Source organism: Lactuca serriola, chromosome 8 (assembly GCF_051521515.1).
Source record: "Lactuca serriola cultivar US96UC23 chromosome 8, Lser_US96UC23_V15, whole genome shotgun sequence".
In the NCBI taxonomy this organism is placed as follows: domain Eukaryota; kingdom Viridiplantae; phylum Streptophyta; class Magnoliopsida; order Asterales; family Asteraceae; genus Lactuca; species Lactuca serriola.
The window spans coordinates 316,688,504-316,704,514 of NC_136415.1; positions in this window are offsets into that span (position 1 = coordinate 316,688,504).

Here is a 16,011-nt window from a genome sequence, read left to right on the forward strand (position 1 = left end):
GTCTTTTGTTTGCATAACTCTTTTGTCTGTCTCTTGAAGCCTTTAGTTGTTCCCGAATTTGTACAATCTTCTCGGTTGTTTCTCTTATGATCTCCGGGCTAGTGAGAGTGTTTTCGGGTACTTGTCCCTTGGCTAGTTGCGTGTCACCCACTTCAGCCCAATACAGTGGTGATCTGCACTTCCGGCCGTAGAGGGCTTCGAATGGAGCAACTTTAATGCTGGAGTGATAGCCATTGTTGTATGAAAGTTCAACTAGTGGTAAATGGGTATCCCACGCCTTACCAAAATTGATTAGACAAGCTCTTAGCATATCTTCCAAGGTCTGTATGGTCCTCTCACTTTGACCGTCGGTTTGTGGGTGGTAAGCAATACTCATGTCTAGTTTTGTTCCAAGAGATTTTTGTAGCGACTGCCAGAACTGCGAGGTGAATCTACTATCTCTGTCGGAGATAATGGATATTGGCACACCATGTAGTCGTGCAATCTCTCGGATGTATGTTCGAGCTAGCTTCTCCATCTTGTCGGTTTCCTTTATGGGCAGGAAGTGTGCGGATTTTGTTAATCTATCTACGATTACCCAGATGGTGTCTAGCCCACCTGCTGTCTTAGGTAATTTGGTTATGAAGTCCATGGTTATCCGTTCCCACTTCCACTCGGGTATTTCGGGTTGTTGTAGCAATCCCGATGGCTTTTGGTACTCTACCTTGACTTTAGCGCAAGTCAGACACTTGCCCACATAGGTAGCGATCTCTGCTTTCATGTTCGGCCACCAATACAGTTCCTTCAGGTCCAGATACATCTTGTCCGAACCTGGGTGCATGGAGTATTGTCACACCCCCGAACCAGACGGCGGAAACGTCCGAGGGCTATTGTGACTCAATTGAATACCATCACAATGAATATACATGAAACATAACATCATACAATACCAAGCATTGGAATATTACAACTGGTAGCGTTTACATTCAGTACATAGTTTCAAAACATTACATTCTCAAAAGTAGATTGTTCAATACTAGTTAAACAAACAACAAGACATCACTGAGTACATTTTTCCCTTCGGTTTACCTGTTACCTGAGAATACAAGTATTTTGAAAAACGTCAACATATGAAATGTTGGTGAGTTCATAAGTAATGTTTGAAATATAGTGGTTTGTATTGTTTTGAAAATTGCCAGAAAATCCGATATTTTCTGAAAAGAACTTAGTATAAAAAGTGTGAAGATCCGTAAGTATGCTTGTTTGTTTCTATAAATGTAGGAGTACGATTTGTAAAACTCGGTATGTAATTTGTAGGTGTATTAATTGAAAACCCTAGGAAAACCCGACGTTTCCCTAATACTTTGCATTAAATAATTTATGTTTTGTTGCTTCGTTACGACTGGTGTATTCGTTGAGCTCCGGAGACGTTGGATTAATTGTGAATTGTGAATTGTTGTAAACGTACATTAATGAAAACGACCAGTTGACAACCGTACAAACGATCCCTTAGGCGTCGTTTGCACTATTCACTTAACCCAACCACCCGGACTCATGTAGCCCCACAACCGAGGGGAAAGGAAGAGGGTGCGAAACCCCAGTATTTCCCTACGTCGTTCAAGGCTATCGTGAATGCGAATGACCCTTAGTCCGACTCGCATTTGGTGAATTCTCGACTTTACTAGCAGCACCAGAAGGCCCTTGGGGTCCAACAACACAAAGCTTGTAAAAGTCTTTTTACACGAAATTAGGTCATATAAGACCCAACTACATGTAAGCGAGTTCCCTTCGGGCCTAAAGATCACACCATTGGGCTAGCTAGGCCCAACAAACATGATTTGAAACTTTTGGGCCCAAAGACGGTGTATCGACGTCTGGTGTATTCTCACGTGTGTATTGACTTCCTGAATTTTCCGCGTGTGTATTGAAGTTTCGTCGTGTTAGTAATTTCGGATTCATTATTGATTCGAGACCGAATCAATTCGTTTGTTAACGGATTTTGGTGTTGAAGGTGTATTATAATTTGCCGATAGTCGAGATGCTAATATTTCCTCATGACGGATTTATTATTTAAAACATTAGGATGTGTCTTTATTTCAGCCCCTTTCTTTTGGATAATTTACACATTTAACCCTTTGTATAAAATAAATTTCTATTTTAGTCCTCAAACCATTTTTCTTGACACTTTAGTATCAAAACTTATAGAAAAGTTATTTTTCAGCTCAAAGATTATTTGGAAAACTGTTTTAGTCCACCAAATGAAATTTTTCTCGGCTAGAACCCTCAATTTCGCAGTTTTTACACTTTTGGTCCAAAATAGAGAATTTTTGCATTTTTGTTCCCTTTTAAATATGAAAAGCATTTTTAACCTTTGAAATGGACTTGGGACACTAGTAGTCCCCTGTTTTACAGAAAAATGCATTTCCAGCCCCTCAACTTTACAATTTTCGCATATTGGGCCTTATTGGGCCGAAAAGTTCACTTTTAGCCCATTAAGTTTAAAAATTTACATTTTAACCATTCTAAAGTGTCAATTTCTGGAAAATTCTTTTATGAAACTGTTTTGACACATATTAACCCCCAGAATTTGTATTTTTACCTTTTGGGCCCTTTAACGTTATATTTTCAACATTTTGAGTCCAAAAATGGGATTTTTAGCCCAATGAGTTCATGTTAACCAAGTTGGTTATTTCTCTAGAAATGATTTGTGTGTAATAATATGTTTAACACTTGTTTCATACATCCTAATGCAAATCTCGATTTTTAGGACTTTTTGACTAGTTTCAACACCATAATCACATATAAACATGTAAATAAGCATAGAAATCATACAAAGCATACATATAATCATAGATCTACACATTTGCTTGTATTCCCCCCCCCCCCCAACAAAACTTATAAAAACCGAAAAATAGGGGGTATGAAGCTCACCTTTGGGTGTGGTTTCGGTTTTGGAGAAAAGATGGAAGGAAATGAGGTGATTTTCGGCCCCTAGCACACCTTGATGAAGGTCTCGGCCTTGAGGTGATTCTAGGATGCAAGATCATGATTTTTTGCATGAATTAGGAAGAGATTTTTGATAGATCAAGGAACTTAGATAATAGATTTAAGTATAACCTTACCTTGGATGGTGATTCTTGTGAAAAATCTCCTTGAAATGCCCTTGAATCTTCGAAAATTTAGTGAAGAGAGGTGAAGGTGTTTTTGAGAGTGTTTAATGTGTGAAAAGTGATGAAGTGTGTGTGTGTGTGTGCTTTCGGCCGAGGTCAAGAAGAAGAGAAGAGAGAGAGGTGAGTTGACAATCCTAGATGCATGTTGGTCCATACATGGAGATATGTGGGATATAAGTGAGGTGGCAAGGATTAGGTCAACTCCTTTCTTCTTGGATTTGAGCTTTGGGCCGAGAATTTGGAAGGGAAGGAAATCATTGGGCTTTAATGCCCCTAAGCCCATATTATAGTTAGTTTGGATGATTTTTGGCCCAATCAAAAATAAAATATGATTTTTACACTTTGTTGGGCTAGTTTGAGTTAATTATGATTCATAATATTTAATTTATTCCATTCTAGGCCCAATATGGCCCAAAATGTTGAAATAAATGAATGTGAACCCAATTAGAGCCCATTTAAAGGTTCTAATCCCATGATAGTCAAATTGGAAGCTTATTGGCCCATTGAGTCCAATAAGGAAGTCCTAGTCCAAAATGGACCTAACAAGAACTTCTAGGGATTCCAATTGCTTGATGACTATTTGAAATGCTTGTATAGTGTATTTGATTGAAAATTTTGATGTCATGAAGTAAGCATCATACATGCTCTTAAGTTCTTGATTCTACATTTTACTTGAGTGTAGTGATTACAAGACACAAAATTTCTAGTTGTGACAAGTATCGAGTCTTATGAGCCTCATTCATGACCACGTGTCTGAATCCCCCAAACTTCGGTGTCCAGATCCGATCCACGAATTAACGAACTCCGTCACCCTTGACTTCAAGATTCTTATCCATTCGCCTTAAGGCTTCACCTGCCACGTTCTCTGTTCTCAAGGCTTCCCTCTGAGCTTCCTTGAATTTTGTGGACAGGTGTGAATGGATCGTCATGGTTAATGATTTCACTAGGCGGCCCGAGTATTCCTTTCGACTAAGAGCATCAGCTACAACATTCGCTTTTCCTGGGTGATAGCGAATCTCGCATTCGTAGTCATTCAGCAGTTCAAACCATCATCTTTGCCTCATGTTGAGTTCCTTTTGATTGAGAATGTGCTGAAGGCTCTTGTAATCGGTGAAAATCATGCATTTCGTGCCATATAGATAGTGTCTCCAGATCTTTAGCACGAAAACGACTGCTCCTAGTTCAAGATCGTGTGTAGTGTAGTTGACCTCGTGCGTCTTGAGTTGTCTTGAGGCGTAGGCGATGAACTTTCCTCGTTGCATTAGAACACATCCAAGACCTTGATTAGATGCATCATAGTAGGCCACGGAGTCTTCTGTTCCTTCTGGTAAGGACAATACAGGTGTGCTGCATAGAGCTTGCTTGAGTGTTTGGAATGCAGCGTCTTGTCTTTCTTCCAACTTAAAGTAACACCCTTTTGGGTCAGGGTGGTAAGTGGTTTCTCAATCTTCGAGAAGTTCTGTATAAACCTTCGATAGTAGCCAGCAAGGCCCAAGAATTGTCGGATTTCCGTTGGGGTTTTGGGAGCTGACTAGTTCTCGATTGCCTTGATTTTGGAGGGGTCCACGTGTATCCTGTCTTTGCTAACCACGTGACCTAGGAAATCTACTTTCCGAATCCAAAATTCGCACTTTGAGAATTTTGTGTAAAGCTTTTCGTTTCTTAGAGTTTCCAAGATTTGTCGGACGTGTTGACCATGTTCCTCTTTACTCTTTGAATAGATGAGTATATCGTCTATGAACACAATCACAAATTTGTCCAGGAATGAATGACACAATCGATACATTAAGTCCATGAACATTGCCGGTGCATTTGTTAATCCAAAGGGCATCACTACAAACTCGTAGTGACCATAACGAGTTCGAAAGGCGGTTTTGGGAACATCTCCTTCCGAGACTCGCAATTGATGATACCCGGATCTCAAATCGATCTTCGAGAAATAACTCGCTCCTTGCAGTTGGTCGAACAAGTCGTCAATGCGTGGTAAGGGATATCGGTTCTTGATAGTGAGCTTGTTGAGTTCCCGGTAATCGATGCACATGCGGAAAGATCCATCCTTCTTCTTTACGAACAGGACTGGTGCTCCCCAAGGTGAGAAGCTTGGCCTGATGAATCCTTTGTTGAGCAGTTCGTTTAATTGGCTGGATAATTCTTGCATCTCAGCTGGCGCCAGACGATATGGCGACTTAGCTACTGGGGTAGCTCCGAGAATTAAATCGATCCTGAACTCGACTTGTCGTTCTGGTGGGACTCCTGGGAGATCTTCAGGGAAGATATCGGGAAAATCGCAGACTTCTGGAATGTCTTTGATGCCTTTCCTTTCTTTTTCCTTATCTACCACGTGGGCTAAGAAGGCATGGTACTCCTTACGTAGATATTTCTGGGCTTTGACGCAAGAGATGATTTGTAAATTGGTACTGGGTTTGTCACCATAAATGACAAGGGTTTCTCCGCTTGGTAGGTTTAGGCGAACGGCCCTTTCGTGACAAAGAATATCGGCATGGTGTAGGCTTAACCAATCCATACTGATGATGACATCAAAGCTCTTTATAGTTATCGACATTAGATCGATTTGAAATGAATGTTCGTTTAGAGTTAGTGTGCAGCTTATGTACCTATCATTTGTGCATTCTGTTGTACCGTTTTCCATTTCTACTGTGAATATCTTATTGAGTGATTTAGGGTTCTGTTTTAGCATGTGCTTGAATTTAGGACTCACGAAACTCCTCTACGCACCACAATAAAAGAGTATGCATGCATAAGCGTTATTGAGGAGAAACGTACCCGTAACCACCGAGGGATCAACTATTGCTTTGTTCTGCCCTATTGCCAACACTCTTCCTATGCCGCCAACATTCCTTGCCTTAGGGTAGTATATCTTGTAGTGTCCAGCCTCACCGCATCCATAACATGCCTGGCCCACACCGACTCCAGGGTCTTGAGTGATTGGTCGTGCCGGTGCCTTACAGAAGCGGGCAGTATGCCCCTTCTTGTTGCAATTGTTGCAGTGCATCTCCCGACAATTTCCGTTGTGATGGAAATTGCATTTGCTGCATTTCAGTAGGTTCCCAGCGTATTGCTTTGCTGGTGCAGAGGTAACTGGAGCAGCAGTGAGGGTAGTAGCAACATGGACTGCCACTAGTTGTTGTTTCTTGGAAGGTTCCTGTGAAGACTGAGACTTCCTCTTGTTCCAAAACTTCTTCTTCTTGTTGTTGTTGGTACTGATGTTGTTGTTGTTGTTTCCTATGGTTTGCTCCGGGACAGCAGTTGTGAAGCCTTGACAGATTCCACGGTCAACGAGAGCTTGCGCCAACTGTTTGGCGCTATCGAAAGTGATTGGTTTGGAAGCTAGTACACTTCCTCGAATCTGGGGTGACAATCCCCAGATGTATCTTTCCATCTTCTTGCTCTCTAGAGCAACCATCCCTAGGAAAAGGATTGCCAAATTACTAAACCTATTGGTATAGGTTGTGATGTCCGAGCCTACCATAGTAAGGCCCCAAAGTTCTTGCTCTAGCTTTTGTACTTCGCCCCTTGGACAGTACTCTTGCATTAACAGTTGTTTTAGATTCTCCCAGCCCATAGAATTTTCCACTACTAGGGTTAGTGACTTGACGTGTCCATTCCACCACGTCAGGACTCTCTCGGAGAATGTACAAGCAACAAATTTTACCTTGCTCACTTCCAGACATGCGCGGATCTCGAAAACCGCTTCTGTTTTCTCTATCCACTGTGATAGAGCCATTATCCCTCCGGATCCGTTAAAAGTCATGGGCTTTCTATTGGTGAAGTCCTTGAAGGTACAATCCCTTGAACGACCTGGACGTTGGCCATTCGTAGAGCTTTTCGCTCCTCCTCCCGACCCATTATTACTCATATGTGCCATTGCTGCTGTTACTGTAGCTGTTACAACAGCAATCAATGCGGCATTTTCCGTCGATGGAGGTGGCGGTGGTGGAGGTATCGTGCCCGACCTGGGTCTTAGGTTTGGACGAGGAGGCATCGCGCTGCCAAGAAGTAAAAATAAAAGATTATAAGTTTTGGTGGTTGAGAGTTGAATGATAATGAGTTAACTATCTTTAATAGTTCAAGAATTTGGTTTGACCACGCAGGGCTTTGAGTTTGATTCACCAATGGTGTTTGAATAACAATAAACAAACTCATGAACTCGAATGAAATGCACAACATTAACACATGAAAGAGGTATGCCCTATATATATTAAACATATGGTTGCGTTACATCCGAAGTTAGAAAATTTTGACCTTTCTAAAGGTCTTTGATTACTGGAAGTTATAGAAGGTAAGACTTTTAGCCGATGGTCCTATTCTATATCAAAATTTGGGAGTTAGGCGAGCACTACTTGCTGCGCGGATTACGCTTGGAGCTTGACTCCGCATCTGATTGCTTTGCTTCCATAAGACTCCTATCGAAGGTGGCTTGCTGTTCCCTTATCTTAGAGAGTGCTCCAATAAGTTGTTCTTGGAACGTGTCAGTTCGGAGTTGGGCATTATCATGTGCCCTGTCCAGTCGACGGATGTTGAAAGTGTGAACTTGTACTTCCACATTGACTTCGCGAATCCAGTTAACTTGAACCCCGGATTGTAACACCGTAAATTTCAAAACAATTTTTCGCATTTTATAAAAGCATAATTCATTTAGTATTCATAAAACATCATTGTTTGAAACTCAAATCCATAACATATAAAAATCCCAAGATCTCATAACATAAAAATCCCGTTTGTGTACTGATCAGGCCGGCGCCTTCCCACGATCCTCACTAGTACCTGAAACAAATAACACCAAACACTGTAAGCAGAAAGCTTAGTGAGTTCCCCAAAATACCACACATAGCACATATTAGCCACTCGAGGCTATAACTCTGTGGGTCCGTGGACCCTACTCTATGAACCCTCTGGGTTCTAACTCTGTGAACCTTCTGGTTCCAACTCTATAAACATGCACAGCATAAATCACATAGAAATAATACAGTACAACACATAACATACATATAGCATACAAATACTCTGTCACATAGCTCTGATTACCTACTCAAGGTAATGTATAATGAGAAGACTCACCTCGCGTATCTCAGTAACTCGTAAATCCCTGAAATCACTAGTGCTCGATCTCCCGAGTTATAGTCCTCCTATAACACAATACATCTCTAATTAACACTTCCCTAACTAGGGTTGACTCACCCTATCAAGTCAACACTGGTCAACTCTGGTCAATGGTCAACGGTCAACTCAACTTGCCGAGTCCGGCGTGGACTCGCCAAGTCTCTACGGGGACCGGATTCCTCTGAGTCCCTTCCGACTCACCGAGTCACTCACCCGACTCGATTACTCAACCCTTGGTTCGAAATCACTGAACAACCCGCACCAACTCGTCGAGTCTGGCAATGGACTCGGCGAGTGCATTCCATGCAGAACCCTAAACGACCTTCTGAGGTCAGATTTGTTCCACTAACTCATAGATCTAGTCCTTCGAAGCTTATTTATCACGCAAAGTTCATGTCTTGGCGCTCATAACATGCCTAATGACTCATAAATGGTGTTTTGACCTCAAGCACAAAGACCCCAAACCAAAACCTCCATGGATTCATAAAAAGCTTGGACAAAGGGACACTCTGGACCTCCAAGGGTCCAGATCCAGAACCTAACTCGCTTAAGGGATCATGGAAGCACTAGATCTAGCCACAAAAGGGCTCAATAAGCCCTAAATCAACATGAACATCACCTTAACAGAAAATGGCTCGAAAATAGTACCTCAAACGTGATGGTCTAGACCTCAGATCTTCAGGAAGTTGATCCTCTTGCTTCCCCTTGGCTATAGCTTCCTTTCCCTTGCTAGAAAACACCTCCAAGGTAAACAATGGCTCCTTCTCTCACTCCAAACGCTCAAGCTCACTAGGGTTTCGCTCTGGGAACTGGTGAGCACAAATGACGGCCATAAGGCCCTTTAAATAGGCCCCAAACCCGAGAAATTAGAGTTTCATTAAACAGTGCAGACTCGCCGAGTCCACCAATGCGACTCGTCGAGTCCGGTCATTAATCTGGGTGAGAAATCGCGTCTCTAATCGGCGAGTCTACGCACCAACTTGCCGAGTTCTTCCACAAAACTCAAAATAAAATGAATAAATATAATACCTGAAATTCCGAATGTTACAATTCTCCCCCACTTGAATCTGACTTCGCCCTCGAAGTCTCATTCCTAAAATAGCTCCGGATGCTGCTCCCGCATCTCACGCTCTGTCTCCCAGGCCAACTCGGATCCCTTCTGATGTTGCCACTGAACCTGTACCAAAGGCACCTCCTTGTTCCTCATAACCTCGATCTTCCGATCCACAATCGCAACTGGTCTCTCCGCGTAGTTCAGGCTCGCATCCACCTGAATGTCCTCTAACGGCACTACCGCCGACTCGTCGACTATACACTTCCTCAACTAAGATACGTGGAAGGTATTATGAATCCGCTCCAATTCTGCAGGTAGCTCCAAGCGATATGCTACTCTGCCCACCCTCGCGATCACTCTGAACGGACCAATATACCGGGGCCCTAGCTTGCCCCTCTTCCTGAATCGGATCACTCCTTTCCAAGGAGATACCTTCAGGAGAACATAATCACCGACCTGGAACTCGAGCTCGGATCGACGTCTATCCACATAACTCTTCTGGCGGCTCTGAGCGGTCAACAATATCAGCCTGACCCGCTGAATTTGCTCGGTCGTCTGAAGCACAATCTCTGTGCTACCCATCACTCGTTGCCCCACCTCTCCCCAACAAATAGGAGTCAGACACCTCCTCCCATACAACAGCTCAAAGGGTGGCATACCAATGCTCGAATGATGGCTGTTGTTGTAGGAAAACTCTGCCAAGGGAAAATACGTGTCCCAACTCCCCCCGAAGTCCAACACACATGCCCGAAGCATGTCCTCGAGCGTCTGAATCATCCGCTCACTCTGTCCGTCAGTCTGGGGGTGATATGCGGTACTAAAATGCAGTCTAGTACCCAACTCATCGTGAAACTTCTTCTAGAATCTGGAAGTGAAACACACATCTCGGTCTGAAACAATCGAGACCGGCACTCCATGCCGTGATACCACTTCCCTCACATACATCTCTGCTAATTTCTCTGCGGAAGAACTCTCACTGATAGCAAGGAAGTGAGCGCTCTTTGTCAACCTGTCCACAATCAACCAAATTGCATCGTCTCCCCTAGCAGTTCTTGGCAATTTGGTGATAAAATCCATGGTAATCTGCTCCCACTTCCATTCGGGAACCTCCAACGGCTGCAACTTACCATGCGGTCTCTGGTGCTCGGCCTTAACCCTAAGGCAGGTTAAGCACCTCTCAACAAACCACGCAACATCCCTCTTCATACTCTCTCCTCAGGTCTAAATACATCTTAGTGGCCCCAGGATGGATCGAGAATTTCGACCGATGAGCCTCTTCCATCAAAATGGTACGCGTCCCTCCCACAAACGGTACCCATATATGCCCCTGAAATGTCATAAGCCCCCGACCATCGGTAACGAACTCCGATACCAGCCCAACAACTCGCTCTTTCTTCTGGTTCTCCGATCTCATGGCCTCAGCCTGTGCTCCACGAATGGTATCCAACACCGGAGCCATCACGGTCAATCGCAAACATACATCTCGCAATGGGGCGCTCTCCGCCCTGCGACTCAGGGCGTCGGCTACCACACTAGCCTTGCCCGGATGGTACAGGATCTCACAATCATAATCCTTGACCACATCCAACCACCTCCTCTGCCGCATATTTAGGTTAGGCTGATCCATCAAATACTTCAGGCTCTTATGGTCTGTGTATATCGTACACCGAACCCCATACAGATAGTGACGCCAAATTTTGAGGGCGAACACCACTACCCCCAACTCTAGATCACGGGTGGGATACCTCATCTCATGAGGCTTCAGCTGCCTTGATGCGTATGCTATCACATACCCTCTTTGCATCAGCACCGCTCCCAACCCCAAGATCGACGCATCACAGAATGCCACAAAGTCCTCCATCCCCTCCGGGAGGGCTAACACCGGGGCTTCGCATAACCTTTGGCGAAGTGTCTCAAAGGAGGCCTGCTGCTCGGGGCCCCATGAAAAAGCGACACCTTTCCGGGTCAACCTGGTGAGTGGCATTGCGATCTTAGAGAAATCCCTGATAAATCTCCGATTATAACCTGCCAACCCTAAGAAACTCCTGATCTCGGAGGGTGACCTCGGCACCTCCCAACTCATCACTGCCTTAACTTTGGCCGGGTCGACCAATATCCCTTTCTGGTTAACGAGATGCCCTAGGAACTGGACCTCTCGCAACTAGAAATCACACTTGGAGAATTTGACATAATGCCTCTCCGATCTCAGAACTCCAAGGATCTCCCTCAAATGCTCCTCATGCTGCTCTCTAGATCTCGAATATACCAAAATGTCGTAGATGAATACAATCACCGACCGATCCAACATCGGCCTGCACACTCGGTTTATGAGATCCATGAACACTGCCGGGGCATTGGTGAGCCCGAAAGGCATCACCACAAAATTGTAATGCCCATAACGCATCCAGAACGCTGTCTTCTGGATGTCCTCATCTCGCATCCAGACCTCAAATCGATCTTGGAGAACCAAGATGCTCCTTGTAACTGATCGAAAAAATCGTCGATCCTCGGCAACGGGTAACGGTTCTTGACCGTTAGCTTGTTCAACTCCGGGTAATCAATGCACATTCGGTGTGAACCATCCTTCTTCTTGACAGAAAGGATAGGCGCTCCCCACGGCGAGCTGCTCGGCCGAATAAATCCCTTTCCCAGCAGCTCCAGAAGCTACGAGGATAACTCTTGCATCTCTGGAGGTGCAAGGAGATAAGGCACCTTGGCGATAGGGGCGGCCCCCGGAACCAAATCGATACTGAACTCCACTTGCCTCACGGGAGGCACACCCGGCAACTCCTATGGAAATACATCTGGGAACTCACGCACTATCGGAACCTCCTCAACTGACCTCGGCCTCTCTGAATACCCCCGCGTATCCATCACATACGCCACAAAGCCTTACATCCCTGCTGTAGACACTGCCTCACCCTAGCGGCCGAACAAAATGCTGACCCAGAACGTGTACCCTTGTCGTACACCGTAAGAACTCCCCCACTAGGGTCTCGTATGGTCACCAGCTGCCGCTCGCAGTCGATAACCACATCGAATCTGCTCAACCAGTCCTGCCCACAATGACATAGACATCACCCATCACAATAGGAACCAAATCAATTGGGAACTCAACACCGAAAATCTTGAATACGCACCCACGGATCACCTCCGTGGCATATATCACCCTCTCGTCAGCTATGGAAACTCTCAGAGGCCGACTCAACGCCTCACGACTAACACTGATATGTTGACTAAAAGCCAAAGATACAAAAGACCGACTCGCACCCGAGTCAAATAACACCAAAGCAGGTACATAATTCACAAGAAAAGTACCTACGCATAACATAATATAAGCATAATATCTCAACATCAAAATAAATACACGAAAGAATACATACCAGCCACGACATCGGGCGCTGTGCGGACCTCCTCCGCGGTCAACTAAAAGGCTCTCCCTCGTGCCCTCGGCGCCTCGGCCTTCACTGGCCGACTCTCGGTAGCTCTGATGGCGGCAGGGGCAGATCCCTGAGGTGCTCTTTGAGCTGATCCCCGCAACCGCGGACACTCTGCCTTCCGGTGTTCGGTTTGGTTGCAGTGAAAACACACTGCAAACCCCTTGGGGCAGTCCTTGGCCATATGCCCCTCCTTGCCACACTTGTAGCAAGATCCAACTCTACAAACTCCATGATGACCATTGCCGCACTTTCCACAAGTGTGGCCCTTCTGGCTCCCTGATTTGGGATCAGCGGGCTTAGCCCACTTGGATGCCGACTGGGACTGTGCCGGTCGCCGATCCCTCCCCTGAGACTCCGCCTCCTCCCTAGCCTGAGTCTCTAACTCGATCTCCCTCTTCCGGGCATTTGCCTGAAGCTCGGAAAATGTCCGGTATGAGAAGTTCGCCACGAACTCCCGAATGTCTCTCCTCAAAATACTCAAATATCGGCTCATACGTGCCTGCTCAGTAGACACGTGCTTAGGGTAGAACATCGCCCTCTCATGAAACATCCTGGTGATAACCGTAACGGACTCTGTACCCTGCTTGAGGGTCAAAAACTCATGTGCCAACCGATCCTGTTCCACCGGAGGAACATACTCATCACGAAACATGATGGTGAACCTCTCCCAGGTCACCGCAGCAAGCTCTGCTGGAGAATAGTGTGTTGTCGTGAACTTCCACCAGTCCTTCGCCCCCAGGCGAAGCTGGTTCAGCGCAAACCGAACCCTCAAGTGCTCCGGGCACGAGCATGTGTAGAAGCAACCCTCAATGTTTGATACCCATCTCATCGCTGCAATTGGGTCCTGCGTCCCGTCAAACTCTGGTGGCTTCGTGTTGCTGAACTCCCTGAACAACAATGAGTCACCCCCTTGTGGCCTAGCAGGAGCAATGGCTGCGGTGGCCGCTGCAACAGCAGCCTCAGAAAGAGCGGCATAACGCTCATCAAAAGTCTCAATCAATGTGGTCTTAATAGACCCGAACATCTCTGGTATCTCTGCTCTGATGGCCGCAGCCACCTCCTCATGGATGATCTGGCGGATCTCCTCATCACTAGCCCCGCTGCTCTCTGGCATATGACGTGTCCTCACCATGATCTACCTCTGAAAAACAACATACGATATATTAGAAACTCTCTCGAGCATACTTGCACTCGATAACTCATCCTTCCTTGTTTCCTGGCATCCCGAAGATTCTTACTCGAACCGTATACTGTCCCAGTGTTTCCAGTAGTACGGGCCCAATACTACCTTCCACACCGCGTCAGTATACAACCCAAGTCCTCCTCCTAGGATCCCAAGTCCCAAGAACTCTATTATGCAAAATCCTTTCTCTAACATATCTCTCATAAGCTCCTTGTTGTTACTTACTCACTCCCAAGCATCTCATAGCAGCTCACCTCTCCCTAGGCTAAGGCATCACAAATAAGGCCACTCTAGTCCTAATAGGAGTACCTAGCCCACTCTAGCACGTGAATACATCATATCAATATCATAAGCATATAACATAAAGGTATCTTGGGAAATCACCGTTCGGGCGCTGACTGATCGTACACACGACTCTGCTCTGCGTTTTACAAAATCTCTTACTCTTTTTGAATTTTTTTTTCTCAAATCCTCAGTTTGAGTTCAAATACGCCCGAAGGTGTACTCGAATCCCTCAAACCAAGGCTCTGATACCAACTTGTAACACCGTAAATTTCAAAACAATTTTTCGCATTTTATAAAAGCATAATTCATTTAGTATTCATAAAACATCATTGTTTGAAACTCAAATCCATAACATATAAAAATCCCAAGATCTCATAACATAAAAATCTCGTGTGTGTACTGATCAGGCCGGCGCCTTCCCGCGATCCTCACTAGTACCTGAAACAAATAACACCAAACACTGTAAGCACAAAGCTTAGTGAGTTCCCCAAAATACCACATATAGCACATATTAGCCACTCGAGGCTATAACTCTGTGGGTCCGTGGACCCTACTCTGTGAACCCTCTGGTTCTAACTCTGTGAACCTTCCGGTTCCAACTCTATAAACATGCACAACATAAATCACATAGAAATAATACAGTACAATACATAACATACATATAGCATACAAATACTCTATCACATAGCTCTGATTACCTACTCAAGGTAAAGTATAGTGAGAAGACTCACCTCGCGTATCTCGGTAACTCGTAAATCCCTGAAATCACTAGTGCTTGATCTCCCGAGCTATAGTCCTCCTATAATACAATACATCTCTAATTAACACTTTCCCAACTAGGGTTGACTAACCCTATCAAGTCAACACTAGTCAACTCTGGTCAATGGTCAACGGTCAACTCAACTCACCGAGTCTCTACGGGGACCGGATTCCTCTGAGTCCCTTCCGACTCACCGAGTCACTCACCTGACTCGATTACTCAACCCCTGGTTCGAAATCACTGAACAACCCGCACCAACTCGTCGAGTCTGGCAATGGACTCGGCGAGTGCATTCCATGCAGAACCCTAAACGACCTTCTGAGGTCAGATCTGTTCCACTAACTCATAGATCCAGTCCTTCCAAGCTTATTTATCACGTAAAGTTCATGTCTTGGTGCTCATAACACGCCTAATGATTCATAAATGGTGTTTTGACCTCAAGCACAAAGATCCCAAAACAAAACCTCCATGGATTCATAAAAAGCTTGGACAAAGGGACACTCTGGACCTCCAAGGGTCCAGATCCAGAACCTAACTCGCTTAAGGGACCAAGGAAGCACTAGATCTAGCCACAAAAGGGCTCAATAAGCCCTAAATCAACATGAACATCACCTTAACAGAAAATGGCTCGAAAATAGTACCTCAAACGTGATGGTCTAGACCTCAGATCTTCAGGAAGTTGATCCTCTTGCTTCCCCTTGGCTATAGCTTCCTTTCCCATGCTAGAGAACACCTCCAAGGTCAAGAATGGCTCCTTCTTCACTCCAAACGCTCAAGCTCACTAGGGTTTCGCTCTAGGGACTGGTGAGCACAAATGACGACCATAAGGCCCTTTAAATAGGCCCTAAACCCGAGAAATTAGGTTTTCATTAAACAGCGCAGACTCGCCGAGTCCACCAATGCGACTCGTCGAGTCCGGTCATTAATCCGGGTGAGAAATCGCGTCTCTACTCAGCGAGTCTACGCACCAACTCGTCGAGTTCTTCCACAAAACCCAAAATAAAATGAATAAATATAAT